Source organism: Ailuropoda melanoleuca, chromosome 2 (assembly GCF_002007445.2).
Source record: "Ailuropoda melanoleuca isolate Jingjing chromosome 2, ASM200744v2, whole genome shotgun sequence".
Lineage (NCBI taxonomy): Eukaryota > Metazoa > Chordata > Mammalia > Carnivora > Ursidae > Ailuropoda > Ailuropoda melanoleuca.
The window spans coordinates 192,485,797-192,508,969 of NC_048219.1; the positions used below are offsets into that span (position 1 = coordinate 192,485,797).

General features: G+C 47.1%; 2 protein-coding genes across 5 annotated transcripts in view; one reads left to right on the forward strand and one right to left on the reverse strand.

The window, feature by feature from the left end:
- NGEF (neuronal guanine nucleotide exchange factor) overlaps nt 1–21,021 on the reverse strand; it is a 99,907-nt gene extending 78,886 nt beyond the window's left edge. Inside the window, exon 1 of the mRNA XM_034655406.1 lies at nt 20,848–21,021. The gene's annotated coding sequence lies outside the window, so the exon portion shown is untranslated. The remainder of the gene's footprint in view (nt 1–20,847) is intronic.
- The window catches only part of NEU2 (neuraminidase 2), a 55,604-nt gene that overhangs the window by 10,908 nt on the left and 21,523 nt on the right, over nt 1–23,173 (forward strand). For 2 of the 4 annotated variants that reach the window (XM_034655408.1, XM_034655409.1), the window contains exon 1: nt 18,073–18,421. The gene's annotated coding sequence lies outside the window, so the exon portion shown is untranslated. Of the gene's footprint in view, nt 1–18,066; nt 18,422–23,173 lie in introns of those variants that run through there. The other 2 variants (XM_019798292.2, XM_034655407.1) reach the window with 2 other exon arrangements.

Consider the following 23,173-nt stretch of genomic DNA (forward strand, 5'->3'; position numbering starts at 1 on the left):
CACGTGGGGAGTTTGGGCATTTGTCCTTTATCAGCAGAAGACCAGAGTGAACTCCTGGGTGAGGTACCCTCAGCTTTCAGCTTCTCACTAAAATACCAGGGACAGCCACCCTTGCACCAGAAGCCGAAATTAAGAATCAAGTTCATGGCAATAACAGCAGGCTCATCCGCTAATTATACTAATGAAGATTCAGAAGCATCATTGATGACTGACTTGTGTGTTAAGTTCTTGAGAAAGTATGCACACAGTTTATAAATTAAGAGGCAAAACGAGAAGAGAAATATATAAAGGGGAAAGCACGGGATAGGGTAATGAAAACATCGTAGGACGCAGAGCAGGATTTTTCCAATTATCCTGGAATTGGTGTTGAGGCCAGATGTGACTTAGTTCTCTTCGAATTTCTGGTGCGCTGGGGTCAGCCAGCACCTCCGAAGGGTTACTGAAGGAGGTGTGCCCCCTCCCTGAACCCCACCTGGATGATAGAAGAGGAGGACGTGGGGAGGGACTTGGTTTTTTGGGGTCCCATGTTCCGGGCAAAGAGGGCAGTGGTTCCCAGGGAGACTTGGAGAAGCCCTGGGTTCCTGCAAGGACGGGAGGCTCTGAGCCAGGAGTCACAGGGCTGTGGAACCTGTAGGCCCACTCCCACATCTCCCGGGAGAGAGTTCGGAGAGCAGAGGCTTATGGTACCTTGTCCTTTTTGTTGCTCCCTTCCCCCATGCTTCCTGAGGCTCGGGGATACACTGAACATGGAACCAATGTGGTTTCAGGTGGGAGGATTTCTGAAGACAGGGGCCTGCTGGGGGACTTCATGCTGTGGGGCTTGAAGGGACTGTGGCCTGGCGTGCCCTAGAAGATGAGGCACCCCGACCTCACCTTTGGTATCTGTGGCCTTCAGAACAACCCTTGCAAAGAAGACCCCAGAATTCCCTGAGGTTCCCTAGGGCTCAGAGCTTAATAAGTGATAGGGGTAGGGGGCTGCCCAGGTGGCCACTTGGTCAAGCCACGGGCCGCCCAAGCTGGAGAAAGGGTTGGGAGCACGTAGGTACCTCTAGGAGCAGAGGGAGATGTGGTGCCCTTTCTGGGAATGATGGTCTGGAGCGGGGGATGGAGGGAAAGGAGAAGAGGTGCAGATGAACACTAGCCCGGGACAGCCTAAATACCCATCAGAGAAGCCATCGGAGCCAGGCTGAGCCAGAGGGATGCCTCCTACTGCAGACACACAGCCAGCCATGGAAGGACAGCTCAGCTTGCTGATCCCTGCCCCCTCCCCCACCCTGAGGAAGGGGAGGAGCGGGAGGCTTCTCCAGGTCAAACCTCCCACCCCACCCCCATATTCTATCCTGTGCTGGAGGGAGGGGAGTGGAACTTTGATTAGTGTGAGGTTGAACTTGGGGAAATTTAAACCTGACAAATGGGCAAAGGCTAAGAACAGTTCATAGAAAATGAAATACAGATCACTCTCAAACACCTGCAAAAGATGTTCAACCTCATGTCTCATAAGAGGAAAGGAAATCCGAACCACACTGGGATCATTTTTTTTTTTTTTTTTTACTTATTACATTGGTCAAAAATCAAAAGTTCAGTAAGTGATTGGTGAAGCTGAGAGGCAAGCCCCCATCATTGCTGGCAATGTCTATCAAAGTAAAATTCAAATGTGCTCTAGGTTAGCAATCCCATTGCAGGATCTGGCCCACAGACCTGCTGGTAGGGGTGAGGAGTGGTGTGTGTGTCTGAGAGCAAGTGGTTGAAGACACTGTAATGTCTCTCCATCAGGAATGGGTCATGCCAGCTAGAAACTCCTAAATATTGGGGGCACCTGGGTGGCTCAGTTGGTTGAGCATCCAGCTCTTGATTTCTGCTCGGGTCATGATCTCAGGATCGTGAGATCAAGCCTGTCGTTGGGCTCTGCACTGAGCATGGAGCCTGCCTGGGATTCACTCTCTCCCTCTGCAGCCTCCCCACTCACATGCATGTGTGCAAATTCTCTCCCTCTTAAAAAAAAAAAATTCCTAAACATTTCCATCAATAGAATAAGATGTAGTTTAAAAAGGAAGAAAAAGCTCTAAATTCTGATCAAGAAAGGATTCTAGGATAGCTCCAGGAAAAAAAACAAGGGCAGAAGGGTATGTATTATGTTTCCATCAGGGTAAAAGGGGGAAATAGATTCAAATTTATTAGGATGTGCCTAAAAACTTCTGGAAGGAGTTATGAGAAATGAGTATCAATAATCAGTTAGAGGAGGGACCCTGGGCAGATGGAGAACAGCAGTGGGAGAAGGAGTCTTTAGTGTATCTACCTTTTCATATTTTTTAATTTTTTTAAAGCTATTACAATGTATTAACCTATTCAAAAATTAAATAGATAAATTTTTTGAGAAAGAAATAAATAGGATAGATCTTAAATGCAGAAATGAATCACTTCTAAAAATGATAGGAAGCAGAGAAGTTATGGGATCTGCCTAAGTGACTTCTAAGAGCCCTGCTATACGGCAGGGTAGTGAGTTTGGAGAGAAGTAGCCATGATGGGGAAGAAAAAGCTGTTTATGTTTATGCCTTCAAAAAAATCCAGATTTTCCCCCCAATAAATCAAGTACAGAAGAAGAATGAATTGTTAAGTGAGATGTTTTAATTCTCTAATTAAAATGCTCTTAAAAAAATGCTCTTGGAGTGATTCAGAGGCAATCTTATCATCATTAAGCAATCTTAATACAATATAGCACATCAGTGGATTAGTGACAAAATTAAATACCAATCTCCAGGAAAGGCCTTTAAAAGTGAGATGAGAAGGAAAACTTATCATGATAAAGAGTACTTCGCACATCAAAAAGACAGTAATGCTGGAAAATTGGGCAGGATCCTGCTCCCATGATTATTAACATGTTTCGTGGGGGTTGGACAATGTAATGAGACTTAAAACAAATGTTATCAGAAAGGAAAACTAAATAATCATAATTTGCAGGTGATATGATTTGTGTGCCTAGAAAATCCAAAAGTACCAATCGAAGCTATTGGAATTACAGAGAATTCAGTGTGTGGTGAATCTTCAATGTAGATTCACCACATGTCAACAATAGCAAGAAAGGAGAGAGATTTCAATCATAAGAGTAACAAAACCAGAAAACAAAGGATAACTGTATTAATAAGCACAAACAACTTACATAAAATAAAAACTTGAGAAAGGAGACTCACATCTTTACAGAAGCATGGGTTTTTCTTGGATTGGAAAATTAAAAATATGTCAGTTTTCATCAAGCTAATATATAGTTTTAGTGACATTCCAATTAAAAAATCCAATAAAAAACTCATCAGAATGTTTCGATAAGTTGATTATGAAGTTCATCTGTCAGATAGACAGGGAAGATTAGCTCAAACTTTTTGAGTAATATATGTAATGAAGAGAGTCTACTTCTAAACATCATGAAATACTAACATAATACAAGGAATGTGGTACTACCCCAAGGCAATCAATCTGTGAGATAGAATGGCCAGCCCAGAAATGGATTCTTATCTATATAAATGTTATATTCTGGAAAACGCATCACAACACAAAAAATGGAGGGGTAACAAAACCAGACAAAAACATCACAAGAAAACTGAACACCGATATCTCTTATCAATATAAATGAAAAAGACCTTAACAAAATACCAGGAAACTGATCTATAAAAAGAATTATACACCATGACCAAGTAGATTTATCCCAGGAATGCAAGGTTGGTTTAACATTCAAAAATCAACTAATAAGGGGTGCTTTGGTGGCTCAGTTGGTTAAGTGTCCGACTCTTGATTTCAGCTCAGTTCATGATCTCGGGGCCATGGGATCGAGCCTCGAGTCAGGCTCTGGGCTGTGAGGAGCCTGCTTGGGTTTCTTTCTCTCTCTCCCCACCCATCCCCCTCTCTTGCATGCATGTGCGCTCTCTCTCTCTCTCTAAGAAAAAAATTAACATAATGCACTATACCAATGAAATAAAGAACAAAAATTATGTGATCATCTCAATAGACATTCGACATCAAATAGCATTTGACAAAATTCAACACTCCTTCATGATAGAAGTACTCAACAAGCCAGGTATAAAAGAAAACTTCTTCAACTCAATAACGGGCATTTATGCAAACTCCACAGCTAATATCATACTTAGTTATGGAAGACTGGATGTTTTCCGTAAAATCAGGTAGATGATAAGGATGCCTACTCTCATCAGTACTATTCAACATTGTAATGGAGGTTCTAGCCAGGGCAATTAGTAAAAAAAAAAGAAATAAAGGATTGGAATGGTAGGAGTTAATCTCTATTTGCAGATGACATGATCTTGTATTTAGAAAATCCTAGGGAATCCCCTAAAAAACTGTTGGAAATAAACAAGTTCAGAAAGGTTTTAGGATATAAGATCAATACACGAAAATTAATTGTATTTCTACATGGTAGGAATGAGCATAGGAGAAGTGAAATTAAGAAAAGAATTCCAACACTGTTGGTGGGAATGCAAGCTGGTGCGGCCACTCTGGAAAACAGTATGGAGGTTCCTCAAAAAGTTGAAAATAGAGCTACCCTGGGACCCAGCAATTGTATTAGTGGATATTTACCCCAAAGATACAAATGTAGTGATCCAAAGGGGCACCTGCACCCCAATGTTTATAGCAGCAATGTTCACAATAGCCAAACTATGGAAAGAGCCCAGATGTCCATTGACAGATGAATGGATAAAGAAGGTGTGGTACACACACACACACACACACACTGGAATATTAGCCATCAAAAAGTGAAATTTTGCCATTTGCAATGACGTGGATGGAACTAGAGGGTGTTATGCTAAGCGAAATAAGTCATCAGAGAAAGACAATTATATGATCTCACTCATAAGTGGAATTTAAGAAACAAAACAGAGGATCATAGGGGAAGAGAGAAAAAAATAAAACAAGACGAAACCAGAGAAGGAGACAAACCATAAGAGACTCTTAATCACAGGAAACAAACTGAGAGTTGCTGGAGGGGAGGGGAATGGAGGAATGGGGTAACTGGGTGATGGACTTTAAGGAGGTCATGTGATGTAATGAACACAGGGTATTACATGAGACTGATGAATCACTGACCTCTACCTCTGAAACTAATAATACATTATATGTTAATTAATTGAATTTAAATTTAAAAAAGGTTTAAAAAATAAAAGGATTCCATTTACAATGTCAAAAAATATTTAGGAATATAATTTTAACCAAAACCCCCACAAAACTTATATTCTGAAAACTATAAAATAGTGTTGAAAGAACTTTAAGAAGACCTAAATAAATGGAAAGACATTCCATTTTCATGGATCAGTAGAATTAACATCGTTAAGATGGTATTACACCTCAAATTGATCTACATATTTAGCACCATCCAAATCAAGATCCCAGCTGGCTTCTTTGCAGAAATTAATAAACTGATCATAAAATTCATATGGAAATCTAGGGACTCATGCCAAAACAGCCCTGAAAAAGAATAATGTTAGACTCACATTTCCTGATTTCAAAACTCACTTACAAAGCAACAGTAATCAAGACTGACACAAGGATAAGCATATAGGTCAGTGGATTAGAACTCAGAATCCATAAATCAACCCATGCATCTATGGTCAACTGCTTTTTGACCGTAGATGCCGAGAGTGCCAAGACCATTCAATGGGATAAGAATAATCTTTTCAACAAATGGTGCTGGGGCAACTGAGTATTCACATGCAAAAGAATATATTTGGATCTCTACCTCACACCATACACCATACACAAAAATTAACTCAGCATGGATCAAAGACCTAATTGTAAGAGCTAAAACTATAAAACTCTTAGAAAACATAGATGTAAATGTTCTTGACATCAGATTAGACAATGCTTTTTTAGATGACATCAAAATATGGCAAACGATCTGAATAGACATTTCTCCGAAGAAGTTATACAAATGGCACGTGACAATTTGCTCAACACCACTACCAATTAAAACAACGATGAGATACTGTTTCATATCTAGTAGGATAGTGATAATAATAAAGACAGATAATAACAAGCATTGGTGAAGATATAGAAAAATTGGAACCCTCATCTACTGCTGATGGGAATGTAAAATGGTGCAGGCATTTTTTTTTTAAAGATTTTATCTGAGAGAGAGCAAGAGCAAGAGAGATCGCAGAGGGAGAGGGAGAAGCAGACCCACTGCTGAGTGATGAGCCTGACATGGGGCTTGATCCCAGGACCCAGAGATCATGACCTGAGCCAAAGGCAGATGCTTAACCGACTGAACCACCCAGGTACCCCAGTGGAGTTATTTTGAAAAATAGTGTGGCAGTTCCTGAAAAGGCTAAACGTGGATTTACCATATGACCTAGCAATTCCATTCCTAAGTGTATTCCCAAGAGAAATGCAAACATATGTCCACACAAAAAGTTGTACATGAATATTCACAGCAACATTATTCATAACTGGTGAAAGGTAGAAACAATCCAAATGTCCACCAACTGATGAACGGATAAATAAAATGTGGTATATCCGTACAGTGGAATGTTATTCAGTCCTAGGAAGAAATTAAATATTGATACATGCTATAACATGAATGAACCATGAAATCATTTTGCCAAGTGACAAAAGCCAGTTATGAAAGACCACATATTGTTTGATTTCATGTATGAGAACTATCCAGAACAGGCAACTGCATAGAGGTGGAAAAATGATCAGTGGTTTCCTAGGGCTAAAAGGATTGAGGTGTGGGGGGTGAGTAACTGCTAATGGGGACAAGATTTCTTTTGGGGAGATGATGCATATATTCTAAAATGGGTTGTGGTAATGGTTGCATGACTCTGTGAGTATACTAAAAACCATTGAATTGTATACCCTCCTAAAAAAGGTGAATTGTGTGGAAGGCGAATTATATCTCAATAAAATCGTTATTTAAAAAAAGGAGGGGCGTCCATAAAAGTTTGGAATGCTGGTAAACAGCTTGGGAAAGATATTTGAGTTCAGAGCCTCAGAATAAATTCCCTAAGTAAACAACAAAAGAATTAAAGCATTAAATATTTTCTTCAAACTGTAGAACATTAAAAAAACACTTACATATGGTTTTATTACTTTTTCCTCCCCTTAAAAAATGTGTTTTGGAAAATGCTGTATTTCGATGAACTAGGCATATACACCCCACTTTAATATTTGCATAATATTCTCTAATACATCATTTCTATTTCCTTTATTTTATTATTATTTAATTTGTTTTCATCATTTTCTTTTAATGTTTCAGTTAGGCTCTTTTTTGGTTAGAGAAAGAGACGATCATTCCAGTTACTTGAAGAAAAAGATACATGAGGCCGAGACCGGGCCAAGACGTTGTGGGGACCTGCCCTTCCACTCTGTCAGGGGTCAGGGAATAGAATATTTTGAGAAGGCGTTCCATGGCTTCCGAATCTTGCTATAGCACGCTGGGGGAAGCAGTGTAGGCATGGAGAGCCTCGGTTGAGTGGCTCCAACCAGGCCTAGGTTGTCAACTCTGTTCAGCTCCTCGCTGGTTGCATGAGCTAAATGTGTGGCCTCCCCTCAGGCCTCCTGTTCCTCTGCAGTCGTGTGGGCAGGACAGATGGTAGTTAAGTACTGGAACAAGGTGAGGTGCCCAGTGCTGGCCCAAATGTGTGCTAGCTGTTGTCTTTATGCATATGATGCAAAGCACCACAGGCAACATTTCCATCTGTAAATACAATAATATTTATACTTATGTCTCGGGTGCCTGGGTGGCTCAGTTGCTTAAGCGCCTGCCTTCAGCTCAGGTCATGATTCCAGGGCCCTGGGATTGAGCCCCGCATCAGGCTCCCTGCTTAGCGGGGAGCCTGCTTCTCTCTTTCCCTCTGCTTGCCGCTACCCCTGCTCGCGCGCTCTCTCTCTCTCTCTCTCTCAATCTCTGTCACATAAATAAATAAAATTTAAAAAAAACCACCAAACTATACTTATGTCTCACGTATCCAACCTAGCATAAATTAAAAAGAGGACACCAGAAAGAAGAACAGAAAGATGGGGGCATAAAACTTGATAGGGGACAAGGTGAAAAAATTCCCATGACACAGACTTTTGCTGTGGATGTGGTCGGATTATGTCTTCGCTTCCTAGTAGCCAACGTGAAAAGGGGAGATGTGTCAGTGACTCATTCTACCGCAGTCAGGGATAAAAACTGACCAAGTGCTCAGGAGAATTTGCATGAGGACTAAGACTAGACAAGGGCTTTTATGGAAGAAGGAGCTTCAATGCAGTGATTTTTAAACTTTTAAGAGCTTGTTAAATATATGAATTCCTGGGCTTCATGCCCAGATTCTGGACTAAGTCTGAAGTGGATCCCAGGAATGTGCATGGCAGAGAGTGGTCCAGGTGATGCATGGACTCCAGTCTATTCAATCCAGTAGGGTGGTCTTTCCCCTGGACCCCCAAGGTTCGCACATGCACACACACACACACACACGCCCGCGCGCACGCGTGTGTGAACTTAAGACTCTTCCTCTGTGCTTCCTTCAGTGTAAGCTGATGGGTTCACACAAAAACATGACCAAGCACAAGTCGTTTTGCAGGATGATGCGGTGCTGGCTCCTGCCTGATCAGAGGAGGTCCTAGAGGGGTTTTGGGATACATGGACTCTCCATCTTCTTCTCGGTGGAGTGTTTGGGGAAGTTTTGCTGGCATCATCTTGAGATGGAGCTCCTAGCTAAGCACACAGAGGCGGCTTGTCTGTGTTGCCTGTTAGCCACCCCCTCGGAGCAAACTGGGGGTTGGGGAGAATTGTTTCACTTAAGGAAGGTGAGCCCACAGTATCCCTCCAGTGGGCCAAGACTTTCCTCATAGGGAACATTGTTATGAATCTACTCTAGCCCGTAGGTAGATAGGCAATGGACCCACAAGGCTCCATTCTGTGGTGTCAAGGCTTGAAACATCTGGCCTGGGAAATTCCTTGGCAGGTGAGGTGAGATTCTTCTTTGGCTCCCCGCCCATCCCCAACACTGGAGTCAAACATCCACAGAATGTCTTCCCCTTGGGCAACATTACTTCCTGGTATCCCCTCCAAGATAAACTCTTTGTGAAATACCCACCAAGGTAGTTGAAAGAGGTGGCTTGTTCTCTGGAAACATTATCTCTAAACCCTAGACAAGGTGGGGGCAGCAGCATTTACGAGAAACGGCAGTGTTCGTTTGGATGTGTTCTTTCTGGTTTTAATTAGCCTCCTTGTCCTGACGTCTGTTGAATTCATAAAAGTTGAATTCATAAAACCTCTTTGGCCATGGATCCAAGAATGCCCAACTTTTTACTCTCTGGAGCAAAGGGACAGACCTCCCGGCCACCCCCAAGTGATTTCACCCGAGTATTAGGCTAGACAATGAGGAGGAAGGTGGCATTTCTATTTTGCCCTTTCATACAAACAAATTTATTACTGTAAGTATAGTAGAATCAGATAGCACCCGTATCTTAAGTGTACAGATTGCCAAATGTTTACGCCTTGTGTGACCTGCGCCCAGATCCGGAAGAAGGTACCCACAGCTCTGGAGAGTCTCTCCGCCCCTTCCCCTGCCCTGCCCTGAGGGTAACCTCTGACCGCACAGCGTGGATGACTCTTGGCCTGTTTTGGTACTTTATGGAATAGTTCAGAATGTTCTCTTCTGCGTCTGACTCCTTCCCATGACATCGGCTTGTGAGAGCCATCTACGCTGTTCCACGTGGTTCCATGCTGTCGTTGGAGCATTTGTTCTCATGGCTGTGAAGCAGTGGTCCTCACACTGGAGCAGGCCTCAGGGAGTTAAAGCACAGATTCCCAGGCCCCACGCTCAGAGCTTCTGTCGCAGGAGGGTGGGGGTGGGGTGAAAGTTTGTATTTCTAGCAGGTTCTCAGCTGCTGCTGCTGCTGCTGCTACTGTTGGTCTGGAGAGCACGCCTTGAGAACCAGCTCTTCAGTCAACCTCCTTTCCTCTGGAAAAGGAGTCTGGGCTTGTCGTTATTGTTGCTTCCAGAAATCGCTGAGGGGCAGCACTGACCAGTGTGGGGGATGGGGCAGTGTGAAGTCCAGAGCTGGCGTTTCCAGGGCCAGGGTGGAACCCAGGCCAGTGTCCTGAGCTGACGCTGGCCTCTGTGGTTAGTCGGCATCTGGGGTCGGAGAGGATTTAGCTTCTCTGCTCTCCTGCTCCTGACAGGGGCTGCTGCGATTTGAGTCCTTGTGACCTTGCCAGGGCTTTCTGGCTCCCTCAGGAGTGGGCAGGAGACAATGGGGATTTCTGGAACATAAACTGGTGAGACACCGGCCAGAGGCCCCAGCGTCCAGCTGCACACGGCACCAGGGGGCTCACTGTCTTCCCCTTCTTTCCAATGTCTGCCATCCTTCTGGCTTCAGAGGCATGTGGGCGAGGCCCCCAGCTCCCTGCCTCTGCGGTGCCCCCCAGGCCCCGACCATGCATCACACCCACTGGTCTTTCAGCCTGGGTCCTGTGCCAGGCCTTCCTGCTCCCTCTCTTGGGGCCTCCTCTGCTTTGCGGGTCTAACTGGGTGCCCTTCCCGGCCATGCCCTCCTCAGAAAAACTCAGTCGCTTGCCTAAGATCGTACAGCTGGTAATTGGCTGAGGCAGAACTCGAACCCGGGTCTTAGAGGCCCCAGGGCCCTGCCCTGCTGCTGAGAGAAAAGGAACGGCTTCAGTGGACCCAGGGGAAGGCCAAGCCTGTGCTTACGAAGCGGTGAGCAAAGATCAGACAGAGCACGTAGCCAGGGACAAAACCAGAAGCAAGGCCAGGCCAGTTTTCTCTGGGGGCTGAGCCTGTTCAGCAAGCCCCTCCCTCCCCCTTCACGAGATCCCCGGAGCAATTAGGGGGCAGGGGCTCAAGCCAGGGGCAACGGTCCTCCCCAAAGTGGCTGTGGCCCTCGGTGAGAAGGATGGCCAGGCCCAGGCATCTTATTGGGGGGGCGGGGCCCCTAGCAGCTCACATCCTGTGCAGCCCAGCAAATGTTGGGTGGCCTTCTTCCTTCCCTGAGGTCCAAGTTAGGCTGAAGCCATGAGACCCGGGAGTGGAGGGGACGACACGGTGTGCCCTCCTAGCTCACCCTGTCAGGGCTCTTGGGATAGGTCTCCTTGGGCCCTTGACACAGCCTTGATCCTCAGCCTCCCATCTGCAGGGTGGTGGGCCATACCTAGCTGACACAGGTCATGGCCTCGGTGGGTTCCGTTTATTCACTCGTTGAGGGTGGCTCTGTCTGGCTCTGAACGGGGCCCAGGGTCAGGAGACAGACGTGCCCCTTCTCTCAGAGTCCCAGCAGAGCAAGCAAGGTCCATTTCTGACATCTCCCATCATCCCAGACATGAGAGCACCCCTGCTCAGGCTCCTTTTTCCCTCTGGAAACAGCTCTCGTTTGTGCAGTGCTAGGGCAAGGATTAAATGAGATTAGTGTGCCTGGCCCCGTCAGCATGCCCTGAGTGATACTCCCTACTCTTTTTACTCTTTGCAAGTAAGTGAATGATCCACTTGTTCAAATTGTTTCTACTTTTTATTTTTTTAAAGAAGATTTTATATATTTATTTGAGAGAGAGAAACAGCACGAGTCAGGGAGGACCAAGAGGGACAGAAACAAGCAGACTCCTCGCTGAGCACGGAGCCCGATTCTGGGCTCAATCCCACAACCCCGAGACCATGACCTGAGCCAAAATCAAGAGTCGGATGCTTAACCGACTGAGCCACCCAGTTTTTACTTTTTAGTGTAAAAAGAATCCAAGATTGTAAAATGTTTATAATGCTCAATATAAAAAAGCAGGTATAAGGTTTGAAACAAAGGAATCAAGACTCATCAGAGAGACTTGGCTCTGTCCCAGCAGTGAAATCTATGCCTTGTCTTGTGGGGACTGGCTGGTGGCAGTTCCTGAGCGTCCTGTCCCCTCTGGGCATGATGGTGACAGCCGTCACTCTCAGCTGGATGGGGGAGGAGAGGGTTCAACCTACTTTCTCAAAGTGAAGCCCAAGCTAGTTCCGGCACTGTTTTCCAGTCATTAAGAGAACTTTTACCTAATTAATGGAAGCTGACCCTCTTTCAGGTTTTCCAAATCCAGGCATCAGACAGGCTGTGAGCAAGAGGAGGGAGTGAGCTGGGGACAAGGACCACTCCTTCTGGGTGAGCGGCCTCAGCTGGCCACCGCCCTTGGAAAGCTCGGGCCTGCCTGTGGGCCAAGGTCTGCGGACCCAGCCAGAGGGAGGCCAGCCAGGGCAGCCAGGCTCCCAGTCACAGCGCCAAACAGACACTACATAAAAGCGGGCATGTCGTTTCCATAGCCAAACAGGGATATTTATATGCAGGAAGTTGCACACTCAACACTGGGTCTTTGTGGAGTTCTAGTTGTGGGGCCATTTGCATGTCGGAGTTGCTGTGAACTCATCTATCAACCCACATTCTAGAGCATTTATAAAAAGGCCTGCTAAAAATGACAAGACCAGTATTGGTGTCTTAGCTCGGGCTGCCTTAACAAAATACCACAGGGCGGGTGGCTTCAACAACAGAGATTTATTTTCCCACAGTTCTGGAGGCTGGAAGTGTGAGATCGGGGAGCAGTATGGTGGGGTTCTGGTGAGGACCCGCTTCCTGGCCCGCATACAGCCACCTTCTACGTATGTCCTCACATGGCCTTTCCTGGGGTGTGCACAGGAGAGCGAGTGGGAGGGGGGAGGAGAGAGGGAGAGAGAGGTTTCCCTCTTCTTACAAGGTCACTAATCCCGTCATAAGGACCCCAGCCTCTTGACCTCATCTGCCCTTACCTCCCAGAGGCCCCGTCTCCAAATGCCATTACACTGGGAGTTTGAGCTTTACCATACGAATTTGGGGGGAACGTGAATATTCAGTTCACAACAACTGGCAAAGGAATGAGAAGGGTGCTTGCATTGCTGGCTGGGACTATCTCAATCCCAACCCGACTTCTCAAAATGGCTCTGGGGAAGCAGTCATTTTACCAGAAAATGGCCATCCTTCCCTCCTGTTCTGGAACCCCTTCCTAGGGAGTTTGCTATATCCTCACCCCTGGAAGGGGAAGACCCTGGGTGCCCCTGGCCCCAGGCCCCTGGCCACAGCTGGCCAGAAGAGAGTGGACCTTTGACCCAGGAGGAATCAAGCTGGAGGCTGGGCTGAGTTAACTGTATTCACTCTTCCAGAGATGACTGAGATGGGGACCAGGCCAGTTAGCAGGGAAATCTGGACTGGATGGCTATGGGGGTGGAAGAGACATTTTTTAAAAAAAGATTTTATTTATGTATTTATTTGAACGAGAGAAAGAAAGCACAAGCAGGGAGAACAGCAGGCAGAGGGAGAGGGAGAAGCAGGCTCCCCGCTGAGCAGGGAACCTGATGCGGGGCTAGATCCCAGGATCCTGGGATCATGACCTGAGTTGAAGGCAGACACTTAGCCAACTGAGCCACCCAGACACCCTGGTAGGAAAGGCATTTTTAATCGGCCAGGACAAGCCATATATAGGCATAGCCATGCAGCCAGTGTGGAGAGACAGACAGAGAGATCGAGAGACAGAGAGAACACAAGCAGAAGAAAGCCCAGGGAGGAAGAGAGGAAGAGAGAGAGGGATGTAGCTCTCCCATCTCCCATTCCTGGTTCTCAGTCCTCTGCCAGCTACGTGTTAGTTTTGCCCTTCAGTTCCTTGTATTTTTCCCATAACATTTCTTTTTTTTTAATAATAATTTTTTATTATGTTATGTTAGTCACCATACAGTACATCCCAAGTTTTTTATGTAAAGTTCCATGATTCATTACTTGCGTATAACACCCAGGGCACCATGCAATACATGCCCTCCTTAATACCCATCACCGGCCTATCCCAATCCCCCACCCCCCTCCCCTCTAAAGCCTTCAGTTTGTTTCCCAGAGTCCATAGTCTGTCACGGTTCCTTCCCTCTTCTGTTTACCCCCCCCTTCCTTCTTCCCTTTCTTCTCCTACGGATCTTCCTACTTCTTATGTTCCATGAATGAATGAAACCATATGATAATTGTCTTTCTCTGCTCGACTTATTTCGCTTAGCATTATCTCCTCTAGTCCCATCCATGTTGCTGCTAATGTGAAATCGTTCTTTTTGATGGCTGAGTAATATTCCGTGGAAGATGTGGTCCAATAACATTTCTTAAAACCTCTTTCTAACCCTAGCTTGAAGGGATTCCAGGGCCTCACTTCCCAGCAGTCCAATGCTGGCCTCCCTTATTTGTGGTGTCTCTAGGCTGTCAACTCTCTGGACTAGGACACGAGGTTGGCCTGGTCAGCAGTGTCCTCGTGTTCTGGGCGGCTTCTGTGCACCCACACGTTGAGCACAGGTGCATCTGCACTGGGTTAGGCCCCACAGAGCAGGTAGGAGGGAATTCCTTGACATCGCTCATCATCCCAAACATGAATCCTCTGGCTTCTTTTTCCTTCTAGAAACTTCTCTTGTCTGTGCAGTGCTAGAAGCATTCCAAGCGCCTCTGCATGCCTCCTGGTGAGATTCTCTGATCTCCCCAGGCCTGCAGGTGGGAAGGAGGTGACTCAGGTCCTGAGGAGGGTTTACCAAGGAGGTTAGGTAAACTGAGGTTTATTGAGTCATGTGCTGTCAAGATCAAGACCTGTAGTGTGTGCCTGGGCAGAGAGGGGACTAGAACAGCCAGGGAGAACAGAAGGTTGGAGGGATGGGAAGGTGATACAGCTGTGAGCTAACAGGCAGAAAGGCTAGGATTTCTGTGGTGGTTTTGGTGAGTGAGTTATTCAAGAGGGAGGTATTTTTTATTTTTTTTAAAAGATTTTACTTATTTCTATATTTGAGAAAGAGAGAGAGAGAATGCATTTGAGCAGGGGGAGGGCAGAGGGAGGGGGAGAGAGAATCTCAAGCAGACTCCACACAGAGCACAGATCCTGACATGGGGCTCAATCCCATGACCCTGAGATCATCACCTGAGCCGAAATCAAGAGTCAGACACTTAACCCACTGAGCTACCCAGGTGCCCCAAGAGGGAGATTAAAAAAAAAAAAAAGCAATAGTGGCAGAGAAGTTTAGGGGTATTGGTTTCTTTCATCTATCCCCCACCTAAAATATCCAGAGGATTGGGATAAATCTGGAGAGTCCCCTGTTCTCCTTCCAACTGCATGAGATTTGAGCCAGTGGCTGTGAACTGATTTTTGGAAGCACATCAAACATCAAAAAATTAATAGTTACATAGTTTATGTACTTTAGAAAAATTCCAATTAGCACATCAAACCTGCAATTTCATAGGTATTAATGCTTAGAGTGAAAATAAGTAGCAAATTTAATTTAAAGTCAATCTATAGAAACTGTTAATAGCACCAGTGGTACATGGAAATGTCAAAAATTATAGATGTGCAAAGTGAATGATCAACATTCCAGAAACGCTGAGTTGAAATTACCTGCATGAACCAGATACTACAGAATTCATTTCTCTTCCAAACTCAGGCTTTTTTTCCTCTCTATATGCCAGGGGTTCCCAGAACGTGGCTCACTTTGGGCAGCAGCAATATCTGGGGGGTTTTAAGAAGTACAGAATCTTGGGCTCTCCCCTAGAAAGCAACCCTGGGCAGGCTGGGTGGCCATGGTGCCATGTTGTGACCAGCCCTCCAATTCTGACAAATCCTGTTCCAGCTCAGCCTTCTGAACCTGAACCTCGGTGAGGCTGAAAGTCTCCTGGAACCGTGTGCGGGAGTGTGTGTTTGCTCACCACAGATGCTCGTATCACAGGGTCAGGCCAGGATCTGCTTCTCCAACTTGGCCGCTGCTTTGTGCCCACCCCCTTCAATGTAATCACCAGGGTCCTTATAAGAGGGAGGCAGGTGGGTCAGAGAGATTCGCAGGTGCTACCATTGCTGGCTTTGAAGATGGAAGAGGAGGCCACGAGGCAAGAAGAAAAGGGGCCCAGCTAACACCTTGGTTGTAGCCCAGTGAGACCTGTTTTGGACTCCTGTCTTCGAACACTGGAAGATGAAGGGTCTGTGCTGTTTGAAGTCTCTAAGTGCGTGCTCATTGGTTACAGCAGCAACAAGAAGCTTAATACTCTCCTTATAGATGGAGCCCTATGTCTATCATCCATCATTGATTTCCTCAAATTCTTTCCATGCCAGCAGTGATCAGACTTGTTTTTAAAAATTGGAGCACTGTGGTTTTGCTGGGAAAAAATGCCTTCACTTATCAAGAAATATTCACTAGAGGGACATAATCATTGGGTCCAGCATGCAGACACTTTGGGCGGGTGTGCAGTCTCCCCAGCTGACGACGGGCAGACCTGAATAGCCCCATGCGGGGAAGGGAGCTCCCCAAAGCTGGCCAGACTCACAGTGCTTGGAGCGGGTTGGATGAACTGGTCAGCGGATGCCAGTTCTCTTTACATTTGAGGGTTCTATGTACACTTTCATGCTTTGCGCTCAGCTTTCTGGGTGAACTGATAAATTCTCTACCGCTTGAAGTCAACGTTTATCCTGGAAAAGATGATCTTTTTTTTTTTTTTCCTCTAGGCCAATTGGGACAATAACAGGGAAAGCCAAGCGCTTTATATTCTTCATCTCGTGGAACACCCGGGGCAATCCTAATGATCGTTACTGTCCTCGTGCCGTTCCCTCCATTTGTATAATGGAGGACATACAGGTTCAGAGAGGTTAACTGACTCAGCTCAGGTCACACAGCCAGCACGTGGTAGAGGCAGCCTGGCCCTGGCGGAGAGCATGATTTCTAAACTCGTCCTCACCACCTTGAATTTAGGACATTCTGACTTAAAGCAAACAGCCTTTCCTGAGAAAACAGCCTTAGAAGATTATAGACAATTCGGAAGGAGATAAAAAGTAGACAGTGCCCAAGTCTGGGGCCCTGCGGTTAGAAGATGTGTGCTCATCCACCCATGCTCCTTTATTTTGACAATTTCTGTGATATTTCTCCAATGAATACACAAATCAGCCATAATGATATTTTTCCAAACACAGCCTAGGTGGGTCTGTTTTTCTTAGATTGACCATCAAGATGGCTTCATCTTGACCCTGAGCTAGAATCTCTTCATGTCTCACCCTTGACTTGGAACCCAAGTTCGCCGACTGTGAGTGACTTTGATCCTGACTCTGAACAGGTTCCAAAGAGGCCAGAAACCCATGGAAAGCACGTTCCAGAGAGCAGCTATGATGTCTCAGGCACTTGGAAAAATTGTCCATGTGCCAGATGCTTTTTTACTCCGGAAACAGAAAACCTTACAATCATTTTAAAGTTCAAAGCTAACTTCCTAAAAAGGAACTTAGAGAAAGGAAGGCTTTCCTCCAGCATTCAAGAATCCACCAAGGAATGTTTTTATCACTCAGATGAGAGAAAAAAAAAATCTTACAGATATGCTCACTTTCATGAGAGGATTTAGATATATAGAGCATCATGAAAAATAAAGCTCGTTAGTCAGGGTTTAATAAAGTTAAAATACTTGGAAGTTTTTTGTCCCATTAGTGGGATTTAATGGGAATCTGTTTGGGCTCAGGGACACTGAGTGAATCAGCTGTGAGTGAGAAATTGGGTTTTCCTAACCTATCTATTTGGACAGTGGTATGGGGGGTGGAGGGAGCTGAGGGTCTTGGGGAAAGGGTGGGGGTTGTCCATCCATCACGTCTCGCCCCTGCCAGCCCAGGGCAGGCGCGCCACACGCAAACACTGACTGGCTGGACGAGGTGCTAAGGAGTCAGCGTTCCAGGAGCTCAGTGCCGTGATGGACTGAAACCCTGACACAAGGAGGTCGTATAAACCTGATTGAGCAGTGCTTCCTGAGTCAATCCCAGGAAAAAACCCTTGCCACTTCCAGACAGGACCTGGGGGTCAAGGCCCTCAGGCCAGCTTGCCTTCCTCCCTTATCCCAGCTGGTCCCTGCTCCAGAGGTTCCCAAGCTTCTCTGAGCCTTTGAAGGCATTATCCAAGCTGCTTGTTCTCTGGAGAACCTGTTCTAGAGGGTTTGTCTCTGGAGGAAACATACTCATTAAATAATAATGAATCAGCACCCCATTTTTAAACTCATCAAAGATGTGGCTAATAAATGGCCAGAGCTTCTAGCCATGGGAGACGCCGGTCCTGGTGCATGAACCTCCAGCCAAAAGTGAAGGTGACCAAGGCAAAGCCAGCTGGTGCTGGAGTCCAGGAGTGTGGGGTAAGTTCCCCGGGAGGCGGATTGGCCCGACAGACCCCTGCTGGGCTCTCCATCAGGCTTTGGGGTCCAGGCATCGTGAGTTGCGGGCCACCTCCCTCTACCTTCCTTCTGCTCCAGTAAGTCCCATCAGCAGCCTTTATATGGGCCGCATGCTTCACCTGGTCCACGGCTCTGCTTCTTCCGTCCCTGTGCCCTGCAGGGTCCCACTCTACCTGAGAACGCGCTCTCTGAGAAAGTGTGCTCTTGGAAGGACTTGGATCATTCAGATAGGGTAAGTGTGAAAAAATTATCTTATTTTCAAGTTAGAGAGCCTTACTTTATAATACATAAAACCATACGCATTAGTTCTGCTCTTGTAAATAATTAAGAAGTGATGTAAGATTGTTTAATGATGCTTAGCTCAAAGGCCTCCACGCAGCCCTCCTTGATACCACTTTGGTGATCACCCCCCCTTCATTCGAACACATGATTTTTTTTTTTCCCTATCGCAAAGGCAAAGCCAGAGGAGGTACAAAGATTGAGAGATGGCCTGACTCAGGTTCCCAGACATCTAATTACCCACCTGAGCTCTTCTCCCAAAGAAACCCACTAAGGAATGTTCCAGGCAGATGCCTCCTCTTTAGTGCTCACTCTTTTGCCCTGACCCAGTGGGGTCTCCCAGGGACACTCAAGGACTGCTGCCAACAGGGAAAGGGGTGCAGGCTGCCAGTCTTCCTGTGGGCATTTCCTCTATGTCCAAAAGACCACAACTCCAAAAGCGGGGGAAGGTGAGCCCAAGGTGATGAGAAAAAGAATTCCTCCTGAGGCCCAGCTGCTCTGCCCCAGCAGCTCCCCGAGATGCCAGGGGGAGCTCTGGAAAGCAACGGCCAATAGGCTCAGAGATACAACCCCGTGGCTCAGCCCGCCAAAATGCCCTTGGTCCCACAGTCCATAACCATCCTTGGAGTGAGGAGGGTACTCTGTGCCCCCCTCACAGAGGGAGGGCCCCTAACCCGGCCTTGGGGTTCTGGTTCTCATCTGCCACCCTGGTCCCATCTGTGCCCCCAGCCCCTCTGCGAAGCCTCACCTGCCCAAGCTGCTCGGCAATTGTTTAATGAAGGAATACAGGAAGGAATTGTGCCATTCTGTGGTGGTGCTGGGGGTGTCCTTACTTGGGGAGGCAATGGGCTCATGGAGGTGGAGAAAGGACCCTGAGGTACGCGATGTTGGTGTCAGGCTGCCAGGCTGGCGGGCTGCTAAGGCAGCGAGGCCCCAGGGCTGGGCTGTTAGAACTCGCCTGCTCTGAGCCTCTGGGCTCCTCTGTCTACTAGTGGAAGCCCCCTGGGCTGCCCCGCTGAGGCCAGAGAGGGCCCCCACAGGCAAGGGGGGGGTTCTCTAAGCAATTGTCTCCCTCCATCTCTGGCCACGGGGAACAAGCTGTGGCCCCTGACTCCCACCGCCTTGCTGTCACCCTGCCTCTCCTGTGGGGGTCCTCTTTAAGGGTGGGGTTTGCAAGATATGAGACTTTGGACTCCAGGAAGGGGTGGGATTGAGTGTGGGGTTGGGGAGATGGTCTGTTGTCTGATTTCCCAGAAAGTTTAAGACATGCATGGAGACACTGGTTCCTACCGCTGCCAGGCTGTGTGATGCCGAGGGCACCAGAGAAGGGGCAGGACTGAACACGGAAGAGAAACTCTGAGTGGGACATGGAAGAGGGGAGGGGAAGACAGAGCTGTGACAGGGGCTTGGGACATTCCCACCAACGGTCTTACTGCCTTAACCTGAGCATTTTTCCAAAAGGCAAAACTGGGCGGGTCATTGGCAGAACACAGCAAAATGGTCACAAATCTGGGAGCCCCAAGTCCTAATTCAGCTTTTCCAGTGACTGTGCGAACATCCCAAATTTTAAATCAAAATAGAAAAGCAGAGCCTACCCACCACACTCCAAGAGCAGCGCGTCCCCCGACATATGAGTCAACCGTGCTTTGGCTTGATGCCAGGTGGGTGTATGCCTCTGGGAGGTTCGGAGAGGCCGGGCCTTTTGTCCTTTCGAGATGGGACCCTGAGGCGCCGGTGCAATAGGAGGGGGCAGCACAGCGGTGGGCTGTCACTCCAGGGCTGAGACGTCCGGTCCCCAGGTGTACTTCCTGGCCCTGAGATTTGAGCCGTGCCACATAGTAATCACGGTTTGTTTAGCACTTCACCATTTACATACACAGTTTTTATTACGGCTGGAGCCATGGGCAGGTGACCTATGCGGTCACACAGGACTCCACGCTCAGAAGGGCCCCTCACTTGGTTTAAGGCTCTGCTATTGCCATTCTTAATACTTTTAAAATTCTTCATTCTTGAAATTTGAACCAATTTTGAACAAAGGGCCTCACATGTTCAGTTTGCATGGGGCCAGCCAATGATATATCCAGTCCTGTGTGTTATCTCACTGGTCCCCATAGCCATGACATGAGAGGGCCCTGGAAGGGATCATTACCCCACTTCACAAATGGGGAAACTGAGCCCTGACAGAGAATGGTGAAGCCAAGACTAGACTCAGATCTCCACAATGAAATTCTCTCTCGGGGCTCTTTCTCAATGAATGGATGTGTGGTGGTCTCCTTCCCCTTCACACACCTGCCTGGGGTCTTTCCAATCTGGCCGCAACCCCCATTCCATCTCTTATTTCATCTTGTTTCAGTAAGAATAGAGAAACTGTGGGCTCACCTGCCAGTGGGGTGCTCCTGGGGGTTGGGCCCCCTGGACAGTGCTTCTTCTCCTGTCTTCTGTCCTGTCCGGGACCCCCCCCCAGAGCAGGTCGCTGTGTCCCCAGCAAGATCCGTGTGCCCTCCACCCCGTCCCAGAGAACCTGCAGCCAAGTGCTTTGTCCTCTCCTGGGAAAGGCTCCCTGGGAAGCATTCCTGACCTTCAGACCCGTCTCGGCCCAGAGCTGGCCCCATGCCCATGAGAATCACTTCCTGCCTGGGTGTTTACCTTCCTGGGCCCCATGGGTCCAGCCAGGGTGGAGGCTGTGCACACCTGACCCAGAGGCCATGTAGGAGTCAAGGAGCCACCCATGGTCAAGGCCAGGAACAGCCGTTACCAAATCCTGGTGCAAGGTAACCCCGATGGTCCCTTGGCACACCTGATCCCTCATCCCTCAGCACTGGCCAGGCAGCGACACAGCATTCGACTCTGAGGCTTGGGAATGGGCTTGGGGTCCTCTAGGGTTCCATTCACTTCTTGCACCTTGCCATCATGCCTCAGCATGGTCACTTCCAGCTGTGGGACACCCGCTGCTTTGTGAGGGAGCTGCTCCATTACTATGATTATTATTATCGCTAACAGCTACCTTCTATTCAGTGACAGGTACCGGGCTAAGTACTTTATTTAAGCACTTTATGTAATCCTTGCATAATCTCTGTGAGCAGAGAATTATACCCATTTTAAAAATACAGGAACAGGGGCGCCTGGGTGGTACAGCGGTTAAGCGTCTGCCTTCGGCTCAGGGCGTGATCCCGGCGTTATGGGATCGAGCCACATCAGGCTCCTCTGCTATGAGCCTGCTTCTTCCTCTCCCACTCCCCCTACTTGTGTTCCGTCTCTCGCTAGCTGTCTCTATCTCTGTCAAGTAAATAAATAAAATCTTAAAAAAAAAAAAATACAAGAACAGAGGCTCAGAGAAGTTGATCATCTTGCCCAAGGTCACACAGCTAGTAAGTTGGGGATCCAGGATTCAAACTAGGCCAGTTTGTGTTAGAACCTGGGTTCTTAACCACTACCATCATTTGCCATGTTTAATTGAATGTTCATTTTTATAAACGCAAATTAGCCATCATATTGGCTATCTCTTGGGGCACCTGGGTGGCACAGTCGTTAAGCATCTGCCTTCGGCTCAGGGCATGATCCTGGCGTTCTGGGATCGAGCCCCACATCAGGCTTCTCCAATAGAAGCCTGCTTCTTCCTCTCCCACTCCCCCTGCTTGTGTTCCCTCTCTCGCTGGCTGTCTCTCTCTGTCAAAATAAATAAATAAAATCTTAAAAAAAAAATATTGGCAATCTCTTGCTGACCACAAATTAACCTCAGATGTGGTAGCTTGAAACAGCACACATTTGTCACCTCACAGTTTCTGTGGGTCAGGAATCAGGGCACGGCTTAGATGGGTGCTCTGCTCAGGGTCTCACATGGGATGTAGTCCAGGGTCTCCTTCCATGCTTATGAGGTTGTTGGCAGCATTCAGTTCCTTGTGGGCTGTTGGACTGAGGGATTCAACCCCTCTCTGACTATTGGCCTGAGGCCACCACATGGGCCTCTATACTGTGTTACCTTGTCACCAGGAAGGTGGAAGTCACCTTCTTTTGTAGTCTACTCACAGAAGTAACAGCCCATCACTTTTGCTGCCTTCTTCTTGCTAGGAGAAATTCGTCAGGTACAGCCTACATTCAAAGGTAGGGGATTACACAAAGGCACGAATGCCAGGAAGTAGGGATTGCTGAAGGCCATCTTTGAAGAGCTGTCTACCACAGCCACCTAATTGCCACAAAACATTGCTTTCAGTTTTGCCTCTGAAAGCCAGATAGAAGTAGTCTCTTATCCATCCATCATCCATCCATCCATCCATCCATCCATCCATACATCCATCCATACATCCATACATCCATCCATACATCCATCCATCCATCCATCCATCCATCCATCCATCCATCCAACCATCCAGCCAGCCAGCCAGCCAGCCAGCCATTCAACCATCCAAACATCCCTTTATTCACTTAACAAACATTTGAGCAGGACATTTTAAGCCAGACCGCACATTAGGCTCAGAAGATACCAGAATAAATACAGTTATTCCCACTCACCCTCCTTGTCCCCCATCACCAAAGGCCCCCCATTGGACATCTATATATACAGGTGTTGCAGGGAGGGTCCTCTGAATCAGCTGTTCTTCAGGAGCATCTTCCCTTCAGCTGGTCCTCATACACTACAACTCTTCAACTCCTTTCCTCCTGCTCACTCTCCTTTCATTGTTGCAGTCGTTTAAAGATTTTTTTTTTT